Source organism: Lactuca sativa, chromosome 4, assembly GCF_002870075.4.
Source record: "Lactuca sativa cultivar Salinas chromosome 4, Lsat_Salinas_v11, whole genome shotgun sequence".
Lineage (NCBI taxonomy): Eukaryota > Viridiplantae > Streptophyta > Magnoliopsida > Asterales > Asteraceae > Lactuca > Lactuca sativa.
Window position 1 is genome coordinate 187328556 of NC_056626.2, and position 22132 is coordinate 187350687.

Sequence of the window (22132 nt, forward strand, 5' to 3'; positions counted from 1 at the left end):
AACGTCATATCCGTAGATTGTATCCTTAATCCGAACAATTATTCTTTTATGTTCGATCTAATGCCAACCTTTTCATGAAATGCTTTGATGCCATCTTTGGCATGTAATGACCGAGCCTCATTCATGCTGTTATTCCTGGTTTTGAGAAAGCCATTTGTCTTAACCTTCCTCTGACCCGACTCTCATGATCTTCGTGCATCGAAGCTTAAAAAGTTTTCCCATGTATTCCTTGTTCATGTAATCATCGAGAAACGAGAAGTTTGCAACTCTTTCCCCAATACTTTTTCCGAAGAATTCTTGAGAATTCTTTCCGAATGAGTAGTCAAGTCTCGCATCGACCTAATCCCTAGAATTACCTCGTAGCCAAAACCTCAGTGAGGACGATGTGTCCAAGGCAGCAACCAGGACTTGATATGATCACTACGAGGTAGTAGTGGTACCCTTCGATCAAACCATTTTCCTGGTCAAGTAGACAAGCAAAGCAGTCATATTTGTAAACCTCTCCAAAAGCTAAGGCAATAAAGAATTAGTCGGCACTGGGGATACCCATAGAAACCCGTCAATTCTTGGGCCCCATCGGCTATGATCGTAGACTCACGTAGAAGTTTCCTTTAGAACCTTCGGACCCTTAGCTACTCTGCCACATGAATATGTACCCACTTGTTGGAAGTTTTACTCTAGAAAGACATAGTACACCTTGGGAAGTGCGGAAAACTTAACTCATGGAACATTAGACCCTTCGAGATCCTCGTTAGGAATCGATTCCATAGCCCTCTCCGAGCTATCTTTAGAACTCGGCAGCAACCATCTGGCATTCCACATCTTTGATAGTAAGGATTGCCGACCTGACAAAACCCTAGAAATACCTTGATGAGATCAAAACCAACGGAAGTCCGAACCTTCATGGATGAATCAATTGAGATCATTGATCGAGAGGTTAGTCTTCCGTAACAAAGCCACATCCTGACAGTGAGGGTTCACTGAAATGTCAAGCGGAGACCCAATTCCACTTAGGAGCATGAAGACCCGAAGCAGTAGATTCATCCTCACATCTCTTTTCACTTCGTGATCTGTGTTCGAATCTTTGAATTTCGGGATGAAATTCCCTCTAACGAGGGGATAATGTAACAACTCGAAATTCGTGTCAATGCTTGTACCCTTTTCGTGACTCAATTCGATCAACCAATCGCCGTTTCCAATGTCGTTTCCAATTCCGACATTTAATTAAGTCATTAACGTGTATTTTATTTTATGACTTAATGAATGTCCTAATACCTTTAGAACTCATTCTAACGTCCAGTATTAGCGATCGGAACATTTCTAGTATCAGCCATATCGGGTTACGGCACTTTGGCCGGGTGCCACCAAAAGCCCCGTCTAACACCGGTATCGGGTAGAATTCCACCGTGTCCCGAACTTGGACACTATTTAAAGTGAACCAAGCTCTCATTTGAAGCTTTTGCTTCATTTGACAACCATCTCTCTCTAACCTCTCTCCTCAAGCTAGATTCAAGGCCCAAAACATCAAAATTTAGGCTTCAACTCACCAAGGTACCTTCCTTAACTCATTGTGTATCATATTTGACCTTCAAATTCGAGATTAAAGCTTGAACTAGGACCTTGTATATGAGTTTACGGTCTTGGAAGGTGCTTAGGCCATAAACACATATTTAGAGGGGTTTTAAGCCCTTAAACCCTTCCAAACCACAACTAGACCTTAGATATGGCTATATGACTTCATGAAATGGACTTAGAACACTTTAGACATGGATTTTGAGGGATTTGCATGAGTTTATGGCCAAGGCATGTGCTTGGGTCGTAAACCCCTCAAACATGAGAGTAAACTCATTTCCAACATGTTAGAAAGCTATCCAACACCACCAAAAGCCTTGGAATAAATCATAGTACCAACCAAAAATAGCTTAGGGACCTTAAACATATCAAAACTCTTCATTTGAGAGTTTACGGCCATAGCATGTGCTCCAGGGCTGTAAACTCCCAAAAATGTGGTATTTGTTGCCCTAAATTCATACCAAGGCTTGTAAAAATTATTGGAATCACATGTGATTAATCTAAGGCTTTTAAATCACTCCTTCAAGGAGAGTTTAGTAGTTTACGGCCGTAAGCTCCATGCTAGGGCCGTAAACTCTCTTCAGTGTTGTAATTGGTGATTTAAATTCATTCCCTGCCTTAGATAAAATTGTTCCAACCCCTACCCTTTTTCAATGGTTTTTCAATGTTTTCAGGGGGGAATACAAGCAAGAGTACAAGAATATCTTGTACTTAAACTCATGATTTCAATCAAATGGTTTCATAATTGTACACTTTTAAGAATTGAAAACCTTCTTAACAAACTATTTTAACTTGCAGAATTGTTCGTTTAAAACTGATTTTCAATTCTTATTATATACTGATATGTTGTATATTTCACATTTGATTGTTCACAAATATATTGATAGAAAGCATAAAACATTGTAATGTCTGTAATAAAACACTTAGGTTCGAGTGTAAAAGACAGACACCCTTAGAAAACATAAAACGTCTGTATTCCCTTAACAATACACCTAGGCTCGAGTGTGAAAGACAAACACCATCATAACACACAAATCAAATGTAACGTCCTTAATAATACACCTAGGATCGAGTGTAAAGGTCAGTCATCATTAGATAACATAGAACAATTGTAATGTCCTTAATAAAACACCTAGGCTCGAGTGTAAAGGACAGGCACATTAAAAGTTAGTTAGTCGTAGATACTACTTCCCTTGGCGAGAAGTAAAGAGAAATCTTAAAGATTGGAGACACGTCCTCTGTAACACTTCCTTGGCACGAGAGAATGGAGGACTAACCCTGTAACTAGAATCTCGAGAAGGGAGAACGTGACTTGAGTGTATAGATCTATACGGGACTGACAATCCCGCACCTGGCTGCTAGCTACAGCCGAACCAAAAGTTTCAAGGGTGACAAAAGTCATAAAAAGGATACTGGCCCTGGCCCGAGTCATATCTAGTCTGAGTATGGTTAAGGACTCGCAATCAAGATTATTAACACTTTACACTTATTTATTAGCTTTATGTATGTTATAAAGCTAATGTACATTCAGGGTTAATCGGATTACCAGTACACACACACACACATTCAGGAAAACATGGGGTTTTCCTGGGGAGAACATTGAACATAATCGGAATCGGTAATAGTACACACACACATTCAGGAGAACATGGGGTTTTCCTGGGGATAACATGGAACTTAATCAAAATTGGTAACAGTCCACACACACACACATGTAGGAAAATATAGGATTTTCCTGAGTAACCGCAGTACGTAACTAGAAAAGTGTAACAAGTTAGATAACTGAACTTACGATTCACAAGAACAAACATGTTTTCATTATACATTGTTTACATTACTTTTCGGATTTGGAAACTAACTTTACATAAGAAAATATGGGATTTTCTTGAATAACCACTTTTTCAGGAAACCAAAGGAACTTGTACATTTTCAAAAAAATAAACATCTTATGAACTCACCAGCTTTATGCTGATTTTCAAACCGCTTGTATTCTCAGGTCAGTGTTAGACAGGTACCCGAAGATCCTTTTGTACGAAGATGGAGTTCTTAGAAGACTCGTTTCGTGTTGTTCATATATAATATGTATTACTTGTATAACTTATGCTTTTGAAACAAATGTAAAACTTTCATATACGTAATGTAATGGTTGTTTTACTTTACTTACTATGTACATTGGATTTGATACTCAACATGGAGTCAACCCCGAAAATGTTTCTGCCTTCAGTTTTCAGGGTGTGACACTTTGGGAATGGTACACGGGGCAATCTCATACTTTAGCATTTCTCTTTCCCTTGGAAAGAGAAATCTTTTCTAGACTTCTAATGTTTCCATTTTCAATGTCCATGGAAGTTTGGGGAGTAGATCTTTCAATCAAATTTGCTTTTTCCAGTGCACCAAATCATTGTTGATTCAGTAGCAACAAGCAAATAGGTAAGATAAATAAAGGTCATGTCGTGGTCTGTCACATAGTAGTCCTTAATGAACTCACTATATGACTCAGGAAGTGATTGAAGAACCCAGTCAACAGCCAACTTCCTTGAGACTTCGACACCCGACTCTCCCAACTTGTTAATATGTAACTTCATCTCCAAGACGTGAGCACATACAAACTTTCCTTCCTGCCAATAGGGATTTGAGTGACCTAGAACTTGTGGGTTAAGGAGAATTATTGGAGGAGGTGAAGGAAGTGAAGTATGACTTCCACGATCCAACCGTGGAACATCATCTTCAAGAGGAAAGATTATTCCAAAAGATTTGGGAAGACCATAGTTGTATGAACTAGACATCTAAAATGGGAGAAATTCAAGTAAGTTGATTTAAGTCCTTAATACAACACCCAAATGAAATATTAAGGATAGGACCCAACCCAATATTTTACAATTTGGAAGAGGGATATCGTAATCCAAACTTCAAAATATTTGAAGGTAGGTAAATGACGATTTACCAATTTCCATCATGAAAAATGAAAAAGAATTTTAGATTATTAGTGAAATGAAACTCCTCAATCCTTTGAGATTCATTGAACAATTCAATGGCATGTTTAAATCTCGATTGTGTCCTTCAAGTTTGTGACTGGGATGCCGAGGATCCCAAACAAGGTATGAATAACCATACAAAATAGCTTGGTACACTCAATGTTACACCCACCTAATCAATGTGTCGGTTAACCACACACACTTCATTGATATATGATTAACATCAGGCTACCCTTTTCCATGCACTGTTAGTCCAAATTAGTGTGCCGGTTAACCACACATGCTCCACCAACGACTTAACAAGGTGTAAAGGGCAATTTCATGGGTTAGCACCATATTCACATTTTCCTAAAATAACTAAGATTGGGAATTTATAAGTGTTTAGTTACTATACATTTATCATAATACTTTTAATGAGGGGAGAATTAGAATCCTATCCTACCCATTGGGCTAACGACCCTCCACCAGTCAAGGAAGCGGTAGGTGAGAGCAGACACCCATTAAACTGCCATTTTATAGGCAGTAACCTTATACCCCCGTTGTAGACTGGCTTCGTGAATGAGACCTACTAACGGTAAGACTAACTTTATTCTTATACATATATATATATATATATATATATATATATATATATATATATATATATATATATAACCTATAATATTATAATAGTGTAAGGGTTAAATTTTAAACTCTTAAAATTCTAGCGATTGGAACTAAATGTGTCAAAAGAAGACTCTACATTTACTAATTCCAAAACTCGAGGGAAAGTTTTGTAACTTTCAAAACTTTTGGAATCCATAACATATGAGTTTAATATAGGCTTTAATGAAAAGACTCTTGAAAATCCATAACTCGCGGAAAAGTTATGGAGTTCATAAAAACATTTATGGAAAAAAAAACTCTTCAGGACCATAACCTATGAGTTTAATGAAATCTTTTAAAAGAAAAACTTTTCATTTTCCATAACTTGAGGACAAGTTATGGAGTACATTAAAGGCCATAAAGATCATCAAATAAACTAACAACCATGTCAAATAATGTCCATGATCTAGATTAAACTCATATGAACAAGATAATTCATATCAAACAAATTTCATGTAATTAGCCTAATCATATATACTAATACAAAACATGAAACTTTGACAATTATCTTTTAAATTGGATAGCATGATCATTACCACATCAAAAATAGGTTTCTAATTTCAAAATCAACTTAGGGTAATGATACTAGTCCAATTCTAGTGAAAAAAACTCAAAAATCTGCACTTTGGAGCACCAACGCCTCGAGTGTATGAACAAACTCGGCGAGTTGGTCAGTTTTGTGCTTGGAATTGGCGAGTCCACTATCTAGAACAACATAAAATCGATTTTTTTCAAGCTTAAACAACAAGTAGCATCAAGTATAATTGAAAACAACCCTAGGCTCTGATACCACTGACGGGTTTTGAGCATTCTAACACTCCTATGGTGTACATGCAACCCTATATGCTTTGGATCTATGTTTTCTCTATTATACATGCATACATTCAATATTCCAAAGCATCATCCTAACTAGCATATAATGGAGTATAAACAACATGAAATACAAGTTAGATGACATACCTTTTGGTGTAGTTGAAAGCCTTGGACCTTTAAGAACTTAGTGCCCCAAGTGTTGCATCTCAAATGGAATCACACAACACCACCAACAATGGAGGAACTTGAGAAGATGTCCCTTACACTCATAAAATCAACTTGCCCTCTTGTGTTTCCACTAGTTACCCCTTAGTGCCACTTAAGTTCCAATTTCATGAGCTATAGGGGTTCTTATATAGTGTGGCTTGATTAGGGTTACACCATGCAAACCCTAATGTGCATGACTTTCCATATTCCTCATGCTCCATGGGTTTAAACCTCAATGGATCATCCATGGGTCACCACATGGGTTTAGCCCAACATAAGGAACTATGAATCACAAGCCCACGTTATAAGAATGAATGATTTACATAATCAATCCCCATATATCTAATTAGTCTCCTTTGATCACAAAATTAATTCCAAACTAATTCTTGATCAATACTAATTAAATAATATGATTTCATATTAATATATTAGAACTTATAATATATTAATGAATCATAAATAACCTCTTCTCAATTATCCATCCTTCATATTGTTCCGGTGCCATGCAACCCAAATAGACCATGCTACTCTCGGGTCAAGTACATACCAAATATAGTTATGGACTTAGACACTAATCCAATAGTATCTCGCAGTTGGAGTCTTTGTTTCCATTAGAAAGTGAAATGGTTTGGTTTCTCTAAGAGCAAGGATGGGTCATGTGTGTATGTCAAAGCTAGTGGGAGTATAGTAACTTTTCTAGTATTGTATGTTGATGACATACTCCTTATGGGAAACGATATTCTGACCTTACAAGAAGTGAAATCTTGGCTTGTGAAGTGTTTCACCATGAAGGATCTAAAGGAAGTTGTCTATGTTTTTGGGATAAGGATTCTGAGAGATAAAATGAAAAGACTTATTGGTATTTGTCAAAGTACTTACTTGGATAAGGTACTAAAATATTTCAGTATGGAAAATTCCAAGAAAGGGGACTGCCTATTCAGAGTAATGCCAAGTTGAGTAAGACTCAATGCCCCGGTATAGATGAAGAGATAGTTGATATGAGTCGAGTCCCATATTCTTCGGTTGTAGGTTCGATCATTTATGCTATGACATATACACGCCCTGATGTGCTTTTGCTTTAGGCATGGTCAGTCGCTTTCAGGGAAATCCGGGTAGAGCTTATTGGACTGTAGTAAAGAACGTACTTAAATATCTGTGGAGGAAGAAGGATATGATTTCATTCCTTGGTGACAGTGATACGTTAAGAGTAACTGGATATAGTGACGCCAACTTGCAAACAAATTGAGACAAATTTCGTTCTCATTTAGGCTGGGTGTTTGTGTTAAATGGTGGAGCAGTGACTTGGAAGAGTTCCAAGCAGGATACTGTGGCTAATTCTACTTGTGAATCAAAGTACATCATAGCAAGTGAGCAATCGCAGGAGGCATCTTGGTTAAATAATTTCATCGGAGATCTCAGAGTAGTTCTAACCATTCAGGAGCCATTGGAACTTTACTATGATAATGAAGGCGTGGTTGCTTTGACCAAAGAACCCAAGGATCATGGTAGATCCAAGCATGTTTATAGAAAGTACCATTACATCAGATATAGAGTAAGAAGGTCATCTTATAGTGAAGATATCATCCTCAGAAGATAGTCCTGCAGATCCTTTCACAAAGGCTCTGAGTAGGGTTAAGCATAACCAACATACTAGGAGCATAGGCTTAAGAGGTGATAATAGTTTTAGTAGTTAGTACACATTTTGAAACCTGTAACAAAATAAATGTAATTGACTTTGGTGACTAAGTAATATAGATTATTTATGAGTATGGTTACTGCTTTTTTCAATTATTTATTCTTGTGTTTCGTTTTGCAGGTTTTACTTCCCGGATGATTTGATTATTCGAAACTCCATAATCGATCATACTTTTGGAAGTAAATAGTGAATCAAGACTTTTGTGAATAGATTGTAGATTTTATATGGAGATTATACATTCCAATGGTTGCGACAATATTCATGAGTACTTAGAAAAATGGATATTTTGAGTATTGGATAAACCCACGCTTAGAGAGTTACTTCATGGATTATATCATGAGTAATTCTGAGATGATAATATCTTATACCATGAGTTGTAATTTACAAGTCGGTTGTGCATTGGTGCTACATAAACGCATCAGTACCATCATGTTATAAAACATAGTGTCATGCATGATTTGGTGAGTAAAAGATACAAGCATATGAGTTGAAATTTATTCGTTCCTTTTACCCTAACAAAAAATCGATATCTTTGGGCCCCTTGGTGATTTTATGTTGACATTATAGTGTTGGGCCCAAACAGGACTAAATTGATGTGTTCAATTAGTAAGTCTTATAAGGTCATCACAAATAGGGAAATTGGGAACCAAATTTTGGACAAGAGATTGATTATAATCCATATCCCATGTTTTCAGAACGAATGAATATTTGATCATTTATCTTAGGACAAGTATATGATTGGATCAGAATCTGGAGTCACTTTGGAACGCACCCCTTTACTGTTTGATTTAGAAGTTATACTTGCAATTGTATTTATAGACTTATCCAAGTGGGTTAGGTGTCTAAGCCAATAACTAAATTAGTATATACCTAAATTAAAAGAAGAGTCCTTTTGGGTTACCCTCAAAACCAGTAATTGACAAAATGACTTTTGGAGAAAGAGGTTGATTTATTGATTTATTATAAGATTAATAAATAGTAATAAATGTTTTGTTAATATATTGTGAGATTAATATATTAATTAGAAATAGTATTACTTAATTAATAATTAATCATAAATTAATTATAATTAACTTTGGGATTAATTAGATTATCTAAAAATAGAAGGACTAAACGATATTCAAAAGTTGAGCATTGAAGGAGTCCAGAAACTTCCCACATGAGCAGGATGGTTTTGGAGGTTCCTAGGGCTTCTTGGAAGCCTTAAGGAGCAAGAAAAGGGATAATGGTTATATAAGAGAACCTGCCTTATCCAAGACTCCTTAATCACCTATATAAACCCCTTATGAGGTTCATAATTCCGGTCATCATTCTAAGAACCCTTAGAGCCAAAAATTCCTTATTCCGTCCTATCTCCTCTCAAGTCTTCTATTGCTAGGGTTTGGGGTACAAACCATTAGAGGCACGAAATTTCTAGTCATTGCTTTCTGAAGCTTGTTCAAGAAGGAATTGTTGATTATTTACTACAATAATCAAAAGGTATGTAAACCCTGAAACCCTTTATGAATTTCGAAAATAGTAGATTACTCCGACGGTTCTTGATGTTCAATTGTTTGTTGCAAATCAAAAGAGAAAACTTAGATCCAATAGGTTGCATGTGAACTTAGGGTTATGTTTTTATGCCACATATTTTTTTGTAACCTATAAAACCTATCAAGTTACATTGATGTAGTTTGGTTTTAACCCATTTATATGTCTCCGGATATATTCGTTAGTTTAGCTGGAGGATGTTATAAATTGATTTGGTTTGGTTGTCTTTAGATTCAAGGAAGAGGATGAGGATTTTGATGATGTAAACCCCTTGTGAAATAATGAAATTGAACTTTGAAGTGTCAAATACACAAGCATCAACGCAAAAACAAGAATCTACGACTCAGTTTCAAAGGTTACCATAGATTATATCTTTATTTTATAAGAAAAATATGTTACATGATCCTTTTGATTTTTGTTGTCGACAGGTTTTCATGTGAACAAACCTAAAGAAAAAAATTAGATAGCAAGGTTGAAGGTTCTTTTGACAGTTAGAGACAAAACTAAAATATGTGATAGTTCACATATCAATATTGTTAAAGGTTTGTTAGTTATTATGTTTTTATTTCTGGTAAAATCATACATTTTAAGTAATTTGTGGGTTGTCAGACATGATAGGGTAAAGCAAATTATAACCTAAAGTAATATTAAATGATCACATATATCATTTTGTGCATTTTCCATTTTTTTCTCTTTTCTCATCTGCTCTGTTTTGTTTATTTTTATTTTGATATTTTTTATACGGGACAAGTTTAGTCATATAATTCTCGTGTGAATGGAGATGTTTTCTAGGAAGAAGCAAAAGATAAAACATTACCACTTCGTCATGTTTCATATCCCTTCAGGTGTTAGTGACGCTATTGAGCTTTTTTTTAATTGTTGATTTTTGTTAATTGTTTTCATCAAGTGTGCGTTTTGATTTTATTTGCATAAAATCATTAATTGACCAAATATAGATTGTTTATTTTTCTGTAGCTCCAAACTTTCATTTTACTTGTATAAAATTATTAACACTACCATGTAGATGCAATTTTTTTCCCCTTTAGAGCAATATACTTACGTTTGATTTATATAAATTTATTAGAAAGGATCATATAGGGCCATATTTGGTATTTATAGCAATGCATTTACATTTTATTTAAATTTAATAAAATCACCCTTAATTAGGTTCTTTTGTCATTTGTACTTTTAGTTGATTTCCACAAAACAAAGACTATGAAACTGGAAACCCAAAACTTAAACTGAGGGTTGTTTTGTCATTTATATGTTCAGGATCGAATGTTGGTTTTCCAAGAGTGCAATTTCATCTTGCAATTTGATGTTTTTGAAGCTTTGTTTGTGTTAACTTAGTTCTAAATCTTTTCTTATCTTTTTCCTTATGAAAGTCAAAAGCAAGAGGGGAGAATTGAGTTTTTTTTCCAAAATCCATTGTGAAATAAAAAAGAAAAATGTTTTTTTAAGACTTAAATGAGCATGTTATTTGCTTTAATTCATGAAATTTGATGCAGGTATGCATGTATACATATAATCTTATGCAGGTAATTGGTAACTATAATTCAAATCACATAATGAGAATATTTATAAAAAGAAAAACAATGGTGTATTACAAAGAATTAAAGATAAGATGTTATAATAACAAATAAATGATTGTAGTATTTGTTATTTAAACATTGTACTTCAATAATCTTCATATTTTAGAAATTAAGTTGTTGATTGTGATTATCCTCATATATCTGTTGGAAATAAGTCACATATCTTATGTTCTATGTATTCTTTGTTTGCCATGTGCTAACAATAAAACAATGGCTTTTCTGCAGGTACACTTTCAATGGGATGACTTAAGACCATATAATTCTTAATATATTTTGGGGGGTTTGGCAATGGAGCATGAAGATGGATGGGTGATGAGAACCGGAAGGTTACGAAGGGAAACGTGGGAAGAGTTTTCAATCTTAACGCCTACAACTCAAGATGAACACATTTCTAAACTTTTGAGGAGCAAGGAGGGTTTTTAAAATCCTTTAAACAAGGGGATTTGAATAAATATCTGGAAAATTAAAATTCTCTAAAGGTTTTTAATTTCAAGTCCCCTTAAAAATCCTAAAAATTCCTTCAATAGCTTCAAAATTTTAATTGAATTTACAAAGATTTCAAATACAAGGTTTTGCTATCAGAATTCATATATAAAATTATGAATATGGATTTTCAAACCCTCACTGTTAAGTCTTTTAAAAAAGAAAAATACATCAATACACTAAACTAATTCACTTGATTTCATAGTTCTATGATAATGGCTTTCTATTATTTTGCAGTTAGTTCCATTTCACTTGATTATTATAAAACAACTTTTTTTGATTTTGATTTTGTAATTTATTTGAATAACAACTTGTAATTATGCAGCTAATTGAAAAAGGAGGATTGTCTATTTAAAGAATATAGAAGAATGATACATTTTGAAGAGGCATTTTGTGCCATAAATGTATGTTATTATATATTTATGTGACGGTGAGAGTTCCATAATAAAGGCCTGAAAATTGATTTGTCTTAACCATCGTATTGGTATGAATATTGTATCATACCCCACCATTTATTTGTTTTAATTATTCTAATGTATCAACCATCTTATTGGTAATTTGGTATTTTTGATGATTACAAACAACAAAAGTATTCTATATTTTAATGGTAAATGGCATTTACGGATACAATGTATCATGATAACATGTTACTAATTTTTTTTGATGTGTGAGAGTCTATTGTGAGGGTTGTCGTAACCGAACGAGTAACCGAATATTATATGAGACCATTAACCGTTTCAAATAAACAAAAAATTAAATTTGGTAATCTGAAAACCGATACGATTCATAGGTTTTTGACTTTTACATATTTTGGACACCCTTAATACGTATATTGCAACGGACTTCTAATTGAAACCCAAAACAACAACATACTTGTAATTTTAACCTAAAACAAGATAATTATATTTTTAAACCAATATAGAAACATATTTAATTATGAATCCAAAACGAATCAACCTTATATTTTAAAACCAAAACAATGTATTTATATTTGTTACAATTCCCCTCCCCTTAAACCCTTAACCATAAGCCTAAAGGTTGAATTGAAACATTAATCATAAGCTAATTAAAAACCCAAATTTTTTAGGTTGATGGGTATGGGCCGAAAACGGATTTGAGGATGTTGAGTTGGTCAGCCTCAACGTCGTACGGACTATTAGAACACTACATCCTCTAACACATAGTGGTTTTAAGTTGGAGCGACGACGCAAGGTAACTTATGAAAACTAATGGGAACGGTCCATTGATCGTTCAAATGTCCAATATTAAAAATTTTATCTCTAATATGATACATATTTAAAGTTTTTACATATAACTACCATTTTTCCTATATTTTTATAAAATTGTTTTTTATATAATTATGTAATTTATTTTCATATCATGTTTTATAAAATCATCTTTTATATAATTATGATATTTTTTTAAAAATTATCAAAAATATAAAAGATGAAATAAGAAAAAACTAACAAAAAAATGTTTTTTTTAATATCAATATTAAATATAAAAATTCCCCAATAATATTTGACCTATTATGTTACCTCGATTAAATATGTTCATAAGAAAAACTAATTTTGTTCTATTACACCTTCAATATAAAACCAACAAATTAAGATGTTATGTTAAATCAGCTAAAAATAACAATTTACATTAATATATATATATATATATATATATATATATATATATATATATATATATATATATATATATATATATATATATATATATATATATATATATATATATATATATATATATATATATAAATGGTGGAGAGTATTTTAAGCAAAATTTGAAAAGATTTTCATTTGTAATTTTTGACATAAACATTAGTTATTCTTTTTATCATATTTGGTGCTCTCATAACAAACTAACAGTGAAATGTTTGATATTTTTCGAATTTAGGGATAATTTTTTGTAAAAACATAAGCTATTATGGTCAACCAATTTTTATAATTAACCAAAACAACTATATATTTCAGTTTTAATCGTAACAACAAACTTGTATATGTTGTATCACCCACCTTTCTCTAACACACTAAACCCTAATACATTGTTTGTCGGAATAAATTGTGTTTTAATATGACATGTTTCCTAAAACAAGTTAATCGATAAATTGAAACTAATAATTTTTCGCCGAACTAATCGTCTCTATAAACTAACTTCGGAAAAAAAAAACTATTCACACCCATCGCTTAACGCGGATAAATTACTAGTGTGTGTACACACACACTTTATATTTTCGTTTATCTTATTTTACTTTTCAACAATTTGATAATTTTTTTACCTTTTTGACCTTTTGTTTTCTATTTTTTTTTTTAATAATTTCAATTATTTATTATTTTTTTAATATTTTTATTTATTTTGATATAAGTAAATGAACTTAAATTCTATAAACCATTTCAGAACCATTTTTTTTTTAACTTTTCTTTTTTCTAAATTAAATCGATAATGTTTTTTTTTAGTTTTATGTTATTAATGTTCATGTTTTTTACTTGAATGCTCCACCAAATAACCGAAGTTGTTATTTTTATTTATTTAAAATAATAATTTGGTTAAAGTTTATATTGAATTATATATTTTAAAATTTTTCTATAGTAATATACTCTTATATATTCATATATTTTACATTTTTTGATTTTTTTTTTTTTTGGTTTTCTCTATTTTTTTATTTTTAGTAATTTTTATTTTTTTCGTTTTTTCTTTTTATTTTTCATCAATTTGATAACTTTTTTAATCTTTTCTAAAAAAAATAAATGTATGAATATAATAGAGTATATTACAATTTTGGTGTTTAAGTTTTTTTTCATTTTTTTTATAATTTTGATAATTTATGGTTTTTCTAATATTTTTTTATTTTGGTTCAACTAAATAAAGAAGTTATATTTGTATTTGTAATTTTCGTCCACCTTTTTTCCTTTATGTATTTTTTGTGATTTAGTGGCTATTTTATTTATGTTACGAAAAATTAGAATTAAAAAATCAAACGGTTTGTTAATTGAGAATTAATGTTTCAATGTGTGATATTTTTGATTTATAATTATTAAAATAGAAAAACTAGCTAAAAATTTCAAACTCTAACTTGCAAATTAAATCTTATGTCTATATGTGATATCAATAGTTCAAATTCAAGGTAATATTTTTCAATTTGTTAATTGGAACACCCGTTTTTTAGAATGATTTAACTAAAGACTTAACAAGATCAAAGATGGAGTTTTAAGGAAAAACTTTATGACATGACATGGTTCATGGATGCCAATGACATGGCATGACTTGAATGAAATGCTTTCTCTTGATGAGGCCTGCGACGTAGCGAGAGGTAGGCCACAACTTGGAAGCCGCTGCAACTCAAACCCATGATTTTTAGGGTTTCTCTCATATTTAAGCAACCTTTCTCAAGGATTGGGGCATCCTCTTTAGTCTCCAATGCTCTAAATTCGAAAGCTTAGCCTCCCTTGGAAGTTTAGGCTTATTTTAGTGTTCTTGGAGCACTTGGAAAGAAAGAGAATAAGTTTTGGTGCAAGAATTAAGCAATCAACTCTTCCCCATCTTTGAGGCCAACTTCTGGACCATTTGTCCTTTAAGGCTTCAAGATCTAATATTTTCAGTTCCTCTTATTAGATCTTGGATTGTTTTGCATGTTTGGGTCCTTTCATGACATTTGGATGGTCTAATGAGTTAAAGTTTGAAACTTTATAGAATCTGGGTCCCTTGAACCTTATATCTTTCAGGTTTGGGATTTGGTTGAGATTGTGAATCTTGCTTGGGCTTTTAGGTCATTTATCTTCATTATGACCTAGTTAAGTAAAGGACATGCATGGGTCATGCATATCCATAAATTTGTCTTATAAACCACTAGGGTCCCTAATAGCCCCCCAAGAAAGTTTAAGCTAAGGACTTAATAGGTTAAGAGCTTATGCAAATAAGTTGTATTCTAGTAGTACCCACGATACGACCATTTGGCTGCCACGATGTGTAGATCGGATTATTCACGACTAAGTGGTTTGTAAATGAAGTTTGGATCGGGACTGAATTCGTTAGCCATGACATGGTTATTAACTGACCACGACATAAAAGCCAGGTGATGAGTATTTTGACAATGGACTTTTAACATGGGTTGACTTTTGGTCAAATGCTAGTTTTAAAAGGTGGTTTACCTTGTATCGATTATTAGGAAGTGTGTAGAACCCAATTTTCGTCTGTGTCAGCTGATTATTGTGGATTATGTCTGTGAGGTGAATCTTCTCACTATACTGTGTAGGATGCTAGTTGTCTTTGTGATACTTGGAAGACCGGCATGTGGCCCCTGAAAATTGTATGAAAGACTAGGATCTGGCCCCTGGTAATTATATGTAAGACCAGGATCTTGCTCCTAACATTTGTATGTATGATGCTAACTGTCTTCGTGATACTTGCATGTAAGACTAGGATCTGGCCTCTGACACTTGTATTTAAGAACAAGATTTAACCATCAGCATTGCAAGGAAAGACCGGGATTTGGCCCATGGCAGAAAGTGACTATAAGACTATGATATGACCCATAACATTCATTGTCTTCTGTATGATATGTGGTATTTTGGGGGACTCACTAAGCTTTATACTTACGATTTATGTTTTAAATGTTTTCAAATACTTATAGTTCCAAAGGGAAAGGCCCTGACTTCATCGCACCGCATCCCCTGAAGATTTATTTTGCGTTGACTGTTTTTTATTTTACACTGATGTTTTGAAAATATTTTTACTATGATTGTATTTTGGAACAAATGAATGAATGTTTTCAATTATTTAAAAGTGAACTTTTCACTTAGTGTTTTTTAGATGTTACAAAAATAAACTAAAATAAAGAATAGGAGAAATAATAAGAGTCGGACTCTATGAATAATTTAGTTATATTTTTCAATCGTTTAAATTTAGATCCGGACCAAATTTGACCGAGAACTAAAGAACCAGGAACCAATTTAGCATGAAATGAAAAAAGATCAAATCAATGATAATGCTAACTGCAAAGATAAAGATGTTGTGCCAAGGAACGTGTTAAACCCTAAGTTTGACCTTGGACGTCGCAATTGACTTTCGATCACCGCCTGCCGAAGATCAGCAAGGGGTAATACGTTGATTCAAGGTGTTGATGATGTGTGGAAAGACACAATTAAGATCAAATATAGGCGGGTGGAAATGGAAGATTGGTAACAAAGCAATGGAGAAGAATTGCAAACAAAGAGGTGATCGTGAACAGGGGCAAACTAGTAAACCCGTTGTTAACCCTTATAATAATGACCTGGATCGGATTGCTACAACATTCTATGTTAGTAATTTTCCAGATACAATGGATTCCAAATATTATGGTAGGTGATTTCGAAATTTGGCAAAATTATGAATGCCTACATTTCCAAGAAGCAATCAAAGGTGGGTAAAAGGTTCGGCTTCATCAGGTTTCTTGGTGTGTAAGATCAGTTGGCAATGACTAGAGAATTGTCAAATATATGGATTGGAAACTTCCATCTCTATGTATTTGTTTCTAGATTCGAAAGGGTGAAATGGGGAGACCAGGTTAAAATCAGTCAACTGACTCATATACAAAATGTGGGAAGGCAACAACAATCTTATGCTTCAGTTACTGCTGGTAGAACTAATGAAGGTGGACAAAGAAATGAAAGTTGTAATTGGAAGAAAGTTGTTTTTAAAGACAAGGACATGTTGGAAATTCATGAATCAACAAAGATTTTGGTAGCTAAGGTGCTTGAAGTTACAATTATGCAGTATTAGTATAAAATTTGTTTGAATGAGGGATATACGGGATTAAAAATCAGACATGTGGGTGGTATGTGGGTATGGATCCAGTTTTTAACTGTTGAAGCTTGTATTGCATTCCAAAAAAACGTTAGTCTAAAAGGTTTTCTTAAAGAGATGTCTCCAATTAAAAAGAATTTTGGTATTGAGGAGAGGATGGTATCGATTGAGATAGAAGGGATACCACTTTATGCATGGGGTTCAACCACTTTTAAAAGAATTGTTGCATTATGGGGAAATTCATGTTCTTTTAAAGATGATCAGGATGTGACGGTAAGTTGTGGTCGTATGTGTATAAGTACGAAAAATAAGAATATTATCTCTGAGATGGACATTGTTATGATTGAGGGGGTTGAATATCACGTTAGGGTTCATGAAATTGTTGCATGGAAAGTTGATATTCTTGATAAAAATAAAAATAAAAAAAAATAAAAAAAAAGAGGTTGATAGTGTACATGATAATATGGGATGCTATGATAATGAAGGAATTGGATATGTTAATGATATTGTAAGTGAAGATGATGACACTGTTGAGGAGACGCCATAGGTGGGGAATCTAAAAAATGACAATTACCAGGAAAGGGTAAAGATAGAACCAATGTATGATAATGAGAAGGTGGATTGATTGTTTACAGAAGTAGAGAATAGTCCTAAATCTCAACATGGACCGAGGGTGTCACAAATCCTTTGAAAGTGGTTGAAAATGAAAAATCTTGTAATGTCCCATTTTTCACAACCAATTTTTTTATTTTTATTAAGTTAAAACTTCCAAATTTATAAATCTATTATTAAGAAAACCATTTATTCCAAATTACATTTATTAAAAATCAGAGTATCATAGAAAACGCAGAATCCCCACTACTCCTAATGAGTGTGTACAGTCCCACCTTCACCTTCCCATAGCCACCGATGATACCTGAAACAATAGACAGTTGGGTATGCATAAAGCTTAGTGAGTTCCCCCCAAAATAGCTCATGCGATGAACATACAAACATGCATCGGGTCCATTCAGCCATTGGGCTAGAATACCCAGAGTTTGTTAGCCTGCCGCCTCAACCTAACCGCTCTTCTCGAGCCTCCATGCCTATAGCTTACAGATGGCCTGCATCGGGTATCTTAGCCTACAACACAAAGCAGGACCGCCTCAACCCACTACTACCATATGTCGACATATAAACAAACAAAGATCAAGTTGGCACATAATACAAGTATACAACAATCATACAACTCACTACCACCAGTGTCGGACCTTAGTGGGGCATTTGGGGTCCCGCGCCACTGCTCAATTTCCGGCATGCAGTGTAATTTTTTTTTTTTGGTTTTTTCTATTAGGTACACCCGCTTGAAAGACGATGGACACCCCTACTAAAATAGTCTATGTCTGCCACTAACTACCACCTACTAGACCTACACCATATACCGTCCCACTACCAGCTAACCTCCATGAAATGCATAACCATAAGTAACCAGAGGTGAGATAGCCACTCGAATAGATGATCCTTCTCTAGATCCACATCCAAACAAGGAAAAGGCAAGAAAGCCTAAATCAAGAGTTCTCAGTCTATCCTACATGACTACATACATCCCCTAGGACACTCCACTAAATGATAACCAACAAGTACATGTAGACATACTAAATACCATGATACCGCATAGCAACATCCTAAATACCATGATACAGATCTAACATGTCACTACAACATAGCAACATACTAAATACCAACAATCTAAAGAATACATAACTGTATGTACTCAGAGGTTAGATAGACACCCGGACAGGTGATCCTACTCTCGAACCACAAACAAACAAGGAACATGTAAAATAGCCTAGATCAAGAGTTCCCAATCTATCCTACATGACTATATATAGTCCCTATGGCATCCATCTACTAAAGATCATCAAAACTAGTGGGCCGGCATTGGTTCCTTCGACCCATGGGTACAATAAGAAAAACTCACCAAAATCGAAGAACTCTGAACACTACGATACGATCCCTTTTTAAGAACTACATGCTCCCACAAATCCACTAACACAAGAACCAGATAGAATCTCAATCAATAGTCCAAAATCCTCAAGTTTGACCCAAAGACAAACTTGGCCAAAAAGTCAACGGTCTACACAAGTCAACAGTCAACAGACCATCACGACGTAACATCAATGGCTCACGTCATGAACCACTACCAGAAAAATAGTTGTGCCTTACAATAATCATGATGTGATATCTATGGCTCACACCGTGAGATTCGTCTATATGTCATTTTGATTCAAAAACCTCTTAATCTATTAATCCATCGGTCTATGTTTTTTAGGAGGCTTCCTAAAACTCCTAGGATCATAAAATTGATGCTTTAAGGCCTTGTATATCCAATACAAGACTTGAGCTCAAACTAGATCATTCGTGAAAATAAAGGAGGTAATTTCATAAATATGAGTTCAAACATCTTCCAAAACTTAGATCCATAACATACAAGCACCAAGGGACCCTAAGGACCCATAAAGTTGCCAACTCTATGGAGTCCCAACACTCTAACTCTTAACCATGGCTAACACATGCATAAAACCTTAGATATTGTAACAAGGAAACATAAAGCTTCGATCTTGATTACTCACATTGGTCAAGAAGTGTAACTAGAGGTTGCAAATGAAACTTCCAAGCTGAAACTATGCTTCCATGACAATCTTTTCCTCCTCAAGCCACCAAAAGTACAAGAATCACATTAAGAGGCTAGGGCTAGGGTTTTACTGAGTTTATGGATGAAGGAGATTGTTTTTGGAACCATGGAATGAAGTTTATGGGGTTTAAATACGAAGGAAACCCTAAAATATCATGGTATGGGGTTGTATCATATCTCACGTCGTGAGCTCAGTATAATTCAACCTTTGCATTTAGTCCCCATTCATGTCGTGATCCTTCTACGGCTCACGTCATGAGCCTTGGTTTTACCCCAAAACCAAGCCTTGACAACTTAAAACCCTAAATCGTTCCGACTTGGAAAATCGGGTGTTACAATTTTCCCTTGCCTAAATTCAATTATGTCCTCGAAATCTATTCTTGCTCCTATTTCAGATGTAACCCTTTGAGGGTCCTTCCAACTCGACTTCTCTAACATAATTTGGGTTTTCTTGGAAGCCAAGACCCGCACCAATAACATTCAAGATCTAAAGCCAGGCTCATAAGCTAATTTTAGAAGAGACTCTGGTGGTCTGAGGCACTAATACTACAACAACTCATCACGATCGATTACCTCCTGATACCTTTCCAGGGCTTACACAAAAGAAGCAACCCAACGAGAAACAATTACCCACAACATCGATAATCCACAAGAGAAGAATTCACTTTTCATTCCAGGAGCTTCAAGTCCCAAAATCATGGATAACCTTCAGGCAATTGAATCTCCCCGCTAACACTCATGTTACACATGACTCCCAGTCTAACCCAACCAAGGCCTCCGGGCCTTGCATCACTCATCAATACCTGAAATAAGAACTTCATCCCACATCATATATGAAAACCTCACACACTAATTGTTAATGCATAAGAAGTGAACCTCTAGCAATCCAAACCAAAGCAAATCCGAATTCACTCATGTTCGAGATGTGAAGAAGCTATGAAGTCCATTTGAATATGAGATGAAGATATTCCGAAGTTTGAGTATGTACAAGCATTTAATGCTTTTTGTATTTAGTTGATGTAACAGTTCATAGGACAATTTCAGCAAATCTTTTAAGTGTCATATCTTCCAAACACTTAGCATTAAATAGTCCTTAGAATGTTTCTCAGTTTGTACCATGTCTCTCCTTTATTATTTAAAGAGTAGATGTTTTCATGAATATGTACAAAGAATAGCAAGTGATCAATATATTCTCTTCACATCAATTTCAAACTATCTTGCAAGTTAAATTTCTTTCACTTACATTCTACTTGCTCTAAAATCATCTTTACTTTGATCATACTCGATCTAACTGATGGGGTTCGAAGGTTGTGATATGTCAAAATTATCTTTGTTGTATGTAATGTCGAATTTTGGATTGTATTTTTATTTTAAGGACTACTTTTGTAAGAGTACATATGTAAAACTTATACTTTATTAATGCAATGGTTTTTGTACTTTGATTACTATGATGCATGTGTTGTGATACTTAACATCAAGTCTTCGACCCCCGGAAATTTCCGCCGCTCCGGTTTGGGGGTGTGACAAATTGGTATCAGAGCATTGTTTATAGTGAACTCAGTATATCAAATCATAAAAGATATACAACTATAAATACATTAGGGCTAAAGAGCTCTGACTACAAGTATACTTTTAAAATCTAAGTATTTTATAAGAAGTATACTAACACTCATACATACAAGAACAACATCACAATCATAACTACATAAAAGTATCTGGATGTTGGACACTGCAGTTAAATCTGGACAGTTATGTAATGATATTTGGGATAAATATAGCCTGATCAACTATATTTATTTGAGATACAACCAACATGTGTTTGGGAGTGACAGTAGTGTTGCGACAAGTCTAAAACTTACCAATTCTACTCATACAAGAGAACTCTAGAACAAAACATGAAATTTAAAATACTATAGGAGTATTTTAGGCACTATAATACTAAGAACCAACTATGTGAAAGCAAAGGACCCTTACTGGTAGATCTATAAGTATTAAGTGTATATATTACGGTTATATATAATTAAGGTTTTATAGACTTAGAATGTGTGGTTTAGCTTCACTTTGTTTTCCTTGTTTGGATGCGGATGTAGAGTAGGATCATTTATTTGAAGGTCTATTTGACCCAAGTTATATATAATTGGTATGCACTTTGTGG